Here is a 6000-nt window from a genome sequence, read left to right as displayed (position 1 = left end):
CTGCAAAGACTGCACTAACTGGTAAATAATATCACCAATTGAATCAAGGCACTACCGGTAAAACATAGTATGACTATAAAAGACATAAACCGGTAACATCTAGATCTTCTCAAAACCTAATGTCTCATCTCAACTTCAACCATATGCTTAAGCAAGTAATACATCAAAAATACAATGACCATTGGATTAGCTTGTATTACCGCATAACAGAAAACACTAAAACATCACATGAAAAAGCATCACACATAACACACTGATTTTTCACATGGAAACCCAACTGGGAAAAACCATAGTGGGTAAGAATACCCACAAGTTGTTCTTGAATTCTTCTAAAGTTCACAGCTGGTTCTACTAGGAACTGATCCTGCTAGGGATCACCCGGTTAAGGGATGGCTAAATAACCAGTTAGAGGTTAAAACCTTGTTAAAGGTTACCTTGTAAGAGGATTTGAAGAACTCAATGATTTTGAGTCACCCTTTTTAAAGGTACCCAGTAAAGGGATTTTCCATCTACTGAAAGGGTTAGAAGTCAACAAGTAATACATTGATCTGATAACAACCCTTAATGCCAAGGCAAATCTGCTTTAGTTTCTTTACATCTACAATCACACTCTATATATCTATCCTTACTTCTTAGGTCTGGCAAGAATCACCTCACATACATTCATTTGCCAACAACTTCAAATAAAACTCATCATCGACCTTATGGACAACAATTAGGTTGGTGGCCAGAACCTAAAACCCTAAGCATCTAGGTTAACAATACAGTCGGTCCAATCCTAGCCATTTAAACACATTACATAGGGTAAAACAATCTTGAACAAATCTCAAGATGTTCTCCATCATCCATTCTTCACTGCTTCTGGAAGCTGATAACCCATCACGCGCTCTCTGTCATTTACTAAGATTTGCTCATTCCCAAGGTAGATAGAATCAATCTTCTTCATGCAAGATCCTCAAGGAGATCCTTCACACGCACAAGGCTGACATGGTAACATGATCTAATCTTCATTTCAATGCTAACTCATCACAGGATGTCGTTGATCGAATTACATAGACTTGGAGTGCATCAACCGAAAACCCTGAAGGTGAGACTACCAACCAGTAGTCATATCAAATGAAACCCCGATACAAACTTTGCATATATTGGTTCACACTCCAACATACAGGTTCACTTTTTGCATATACTGGTTCATATCATCATACCGGTTCACTTGCCAGTTTGCATACTTCAATATACCAATTCATACTTCAGCATATTGACATCAATGACAACATACAATCCCATCATGTCATCAAACTCTGGACATATGCAAACACATCCTATGCCATAGTGGCACCATGTGTCTACCACCGTATCAACTGTGTGTCACCACACAACACCTCATGACTTGCTCAGTGCTTACCTCGGTGCCACCTGGCCTGCCAGCTTATCTATCGCCAAGTCATGGCTGTTAACATCCAAGCACTATCATCTTGTGGTATAGCGACCGCCATCTGATCTTGTGCAACCTGCTCGCTATTTAATTTCTTTGTTCATTGCAAAATTAAGCCATTCTAAGATGCACACGCACGCGGGGGCCCACCACTCTAAGCTGCCATTTGCCAAAAGCCCATAAACTTTGACAGCTAGGATGCACGTGACCTTGTACATAAATACTGAAATACTTCTCCATGCGGACAATGTGGGATAAAAGGTTCACCTGAACCTTTTCTAGTGGGTCCCACCACTTAGTCATCATGTCGCAGCTGTTAACCATCGAGCACTTTTGGGTTACGGTATAGCGATAGCCACGAGATCAACAAGAACTTGCTCGATCTTTAGGAAGCCCGATAGATACATAGGAAAAGTCATAGGCCTTTAGGCACAATTCAAAATTATCAAAACCCGCCCAGGCCTAGACATAAAAAGGGGACCCCTCTTGACGACACACAGACCCTTCCGCTTAAGTGGAAAAAGAACTAGCAAAGACATTTATCGAAAGAAAGGGACATTTTGAACCTTGAACCAATTGCAGATGGTTCAATAAAGACATAGCGCATTCCCACTTGCTTTAAAAAACATTACAAATCCACGACACAAGTAGGAGAAGCAATTGAACCTTGAACCTTGAACCAAAATGGTTCAAGGGTTCAAGTTCAAAGTGAATTACAAAAATGCAATTGCCTTACTATAGAACAAAGATGTTGGCAAATGCACACTCCAATGAGAAATTGTAGGTGATTGAAGGTGTTTTCATTGATGGCAACCTTGCAATCATGTGATATCAGCAAGCAAACATAGGCACCAACACCGACAGACTCTATACCGGCATACAGATCATCGGCAGCGAAAAGGAAGAATATCGGCATCCTAGCTGACAACATTTTGTATTAATATATTTTGTAAGCCGACATGGCGGATTGTAATATGACACATATATGTATGAGATCATTATAGATCATTTTGTAAGAAAGAGATATGATGTGAAGTATGAAAAAGTAATAGCAGACCTAATATGCGAATTATTGGTTAAAGGTTTATGTTGTAGCAGAGCTTAAATCGGTACTGAATCTGGCATAGCAGATGCTAATCTGAAGTTGTGATGCTAAAAATGTTGTTAGTATAAGTGGCATACACATATAATGAGACAATAAAAACATAATTGAAAAGATTAATTGAAAACTAGATTAGAAATGCAAACCATAAGTCTTCCTTGAAATGTCCCATTTTCCACTATTCTTGAGGACCTTGAAGGTTTTGGATTGATGGGCTCTCAGCAGAGCAATGACCTCCAAAATGACAACTCAAGAGTTGAGTAGCTATTTGATCATGATTGACTATGGAGATGATATGAAATGCATGATTTAAGAAACTAGATTAACATGCTGTGATTAATCCAAAATATAATTACTAGATAATTAAAATGCAAATTGCCTATAGTAATGATGCCTAAATTGATATGAGATGGGATCCTTATTTCTCCAAAATGGGGGATATTTATAGGAATTCCAAGGCCAAAGCTAAGGTGGCAGGAATCGATGGTCTAGATTTGATCTGAAGATATCAAGGACCAAGATTGAGGAAGTTGGAGAAGAGGTTGATGTTGGCATTACAATAGAAAGGAGATTGTTGGCATTTCAATAAGGATATTGAGAAGGTTGTTGGAGATTGTTGATATAACTAAAGAAGGATGATTACTGTCTTAATAATATTATTTTGTCATTGATGTCAAGAAATTGATTTTCTGATTCAGTATGATGTTGCCATATCTTGAGAAGTATGTGTTGATAAGTATTAGATAGGTTGGTAAGTGACACAAAAAGAATGTGATAATAAGGGGGAGATATAATTTATTCAATGGGCAACTATTACCGAGTTAGACAATGATGAGATCATGTTGTTTTGATTGTTTTGATATCCTACACATGTTGTTGATTATAAGTTTAATATTGTATTATGTCACTGAGCAAGGAACCTAGTCGGTAAATGCTAAGGTACCTAGTCAGTAAACCCTAAGGTTATCGATATCGGTTAATGAAGGCAGAATGTCTACCGAGTGAAGTTCAGTATTAACTGAGTAACAACTGAGTTATAATAGATCACATTGGATGGATAAAAACATTATTTAATGAAGGATGCTGATGAGATGGAGATGAATAAATGTTTGGTTTGTCGTGAAAGAAGTTTGTTAAGAATCTACGGTAATGAAAATACAAGAGGAAGATCTACAGCATAGATTGAACCGCAATAACCTAGCACAAGTTCCTAGGAAGGAATGCAAGTTCCAAGGCGAGGTAAAATGTTTTTCAGTTTGAAGGATACATTGAACCTAGTCAAGTTTGATGATTAGATGGCTAAGATTGATCATGGAAAATGTGATCAAGGAGATTAAGTGGTTAGAAATTGTTTATAAATAAGGAATTATTGATAAACACTACATGTGGGAAAATGTATGCATAGTGATGCTACAGGAATGTTTACGGAGCTCAAAAGCTTGAAGAACAGATTGAGAAGCCCAGTAAGCCCATCAAGGGATTAGATAAGTCTTATGACAAGATTGTTTTGAGCAAATAAGAATCTTCTTTAGCATTTCAGATGTGAAGTTGTAGATATATTTTATTACCATTGTTTATTTTGTAAGTGACAGGAAATCTCTTAACCGAGTGGACCTAACAGTCTTATTTGTAAACCCTCTAGCAAGGTAACATTCTAAATGAGTGTTTGAAATCCTTTGACAAGGTCACTTCTAACAAAGTGCAAGACTCTAACAAGTCTGAGGGAAATCCCTTAACTGAGTCACATCTAGCAATGTGTTTGTAATTTTAAACAGGATTTGCTTTTAACCGAGCATACTCTAGAAGGGTATATTTCTTAGTGGGTCTGAAATCCCATAGTGGTTTTTCCCTATTTGGGTTTCCATGTTAAATCTAGTGTTATATGTGTTGTGATGTTATCTATTCATGAGTTTGAATGTTTTACAGTTTTGGTTATGTATTCTGAAGTATAAGCTACTGAGGTTGAATTTGTTGAATATATTGAAGATTAAGTTTGTATGATTCACCCCCCCCCCTCTCATCTTGTCTACTATTACCATCAAAGCTTTGCAATTGGTATCAGAGTTGTGGACTCTGGAAGAAAAGTTTAAAGGTACTTGAGGCAAAGATCTAAAGATGTATAAAAGGGATGCACCAAAGCTGAACAAGTCAAGTTTCTCCACATGGCAGAAAAGGATGAAGTTGCACTTATCAAGAATTGGAAAATATGCAACATATTATTTGGAGAATGATTACATAGCACCTAGCACCAACCTAATGACCTTGGAAGAGATAAAGGCAAAGCAAGAACATTTTCAAGCTATGATTGAAATAACATCAGCATTGACCGACTCAGAGTTTAATGATCTAGAAAGTTGCAATGATGCAAAAGCAATATGGACCAAGCTCATATCTATGTATGGTAGTGATGAACACGTCCAAAGAGAAAAAGTAGATAGTCTAAGAGGACAACTTGAATCCATGAGAATGAATGAAGGTGAGAACATAACCCAATACAATACAAGGTTAAAGGAAATTGTAAATCAAATTAAAGGAGAAGGAGGAACTATTGACGAAAAGGATGTAGAAAGTAAGTTATTGAGAACCCTTCTACCTGCTTATGCCATTCGAGTCTTTGCAATCAATGAATTAAGGTCTGTACCAAACATGCTGGTCTCTTTGGATGCCACTATTGGTAAGCTACATGCATTTGAGTTAAGTAATTTTGATAACAGTGGGTCTTCGGTAAATAAAGTAGAATCTGCTTTCAGTTCTTTTCATATTGGTGAATTTGATGACTATAATGATAGAATGAATAAGTATTCTGAAGGAAATCATAGTGTAGCAAGTGAGAGATTTCATAAAAACATGGAAGAAGTACACAAAATGTATGAGGAGATTAGAAAGCAATAAGAGTTTGAAGCACTATTGGCCAAAAGGTTACCAAGAGGCAAAGGTAAGTATAAAGGAAAGCTACCTTTAAAATGTTTCAATTGTGATAAAATAGGACATATGGCTTCTAACTACCCTAAAAAAGAATCTAGTGAGGAGAAAGAATACCAAGAAGACAAACATAAAGATAATCACTACAAAGGACACCGAGACTTCAGAAGGAGAGAGAGAAAGACATGCCTAGTAGCTGATGAGGAATCCAATGATGATAAATCTGATGAAACTGATACAGAGGAAGTTGTTTATGTGGCTATTAAAGATGGATTAGATGAAGAAAGGTATGAAGAAAAATCCCTAATATCTCACATAAATAATAATGATTCTTGGATAATAGACAGTGGATGCTCACATCACATGACAGGTGATAAACACAAGTTTGTTAAATTAGAAGACTATGATGGAGGATATGTAAGATTTTCTAATGATGCACCATGTTCGATGAAAGGTAAAGGATCTAGAACACTTCTTGACAATGCTAAATGTGATGATGTATACTTGTTCCTAACCTAAATTGGGGTAGGAATAGAGAACC

This window comes from Cryptomeria japonica, chromosome 3, assembly GCF_030272615.1.
Source record: "Cryptomeria japonica chromosome 3, Sugi_1.0, whole genome shotgun sequence".
NCBI lineage: Eukaryota > Viridiplantae > Streptophyta > Pinopsida > Cupressales > Cupressaceae > Cryptomeria > Cryptomeria japonica.
The sequence above is the reverse complement of the archived record's forward strand: the minus strand, read 5'-3'. Positions refer to the sequence as shown.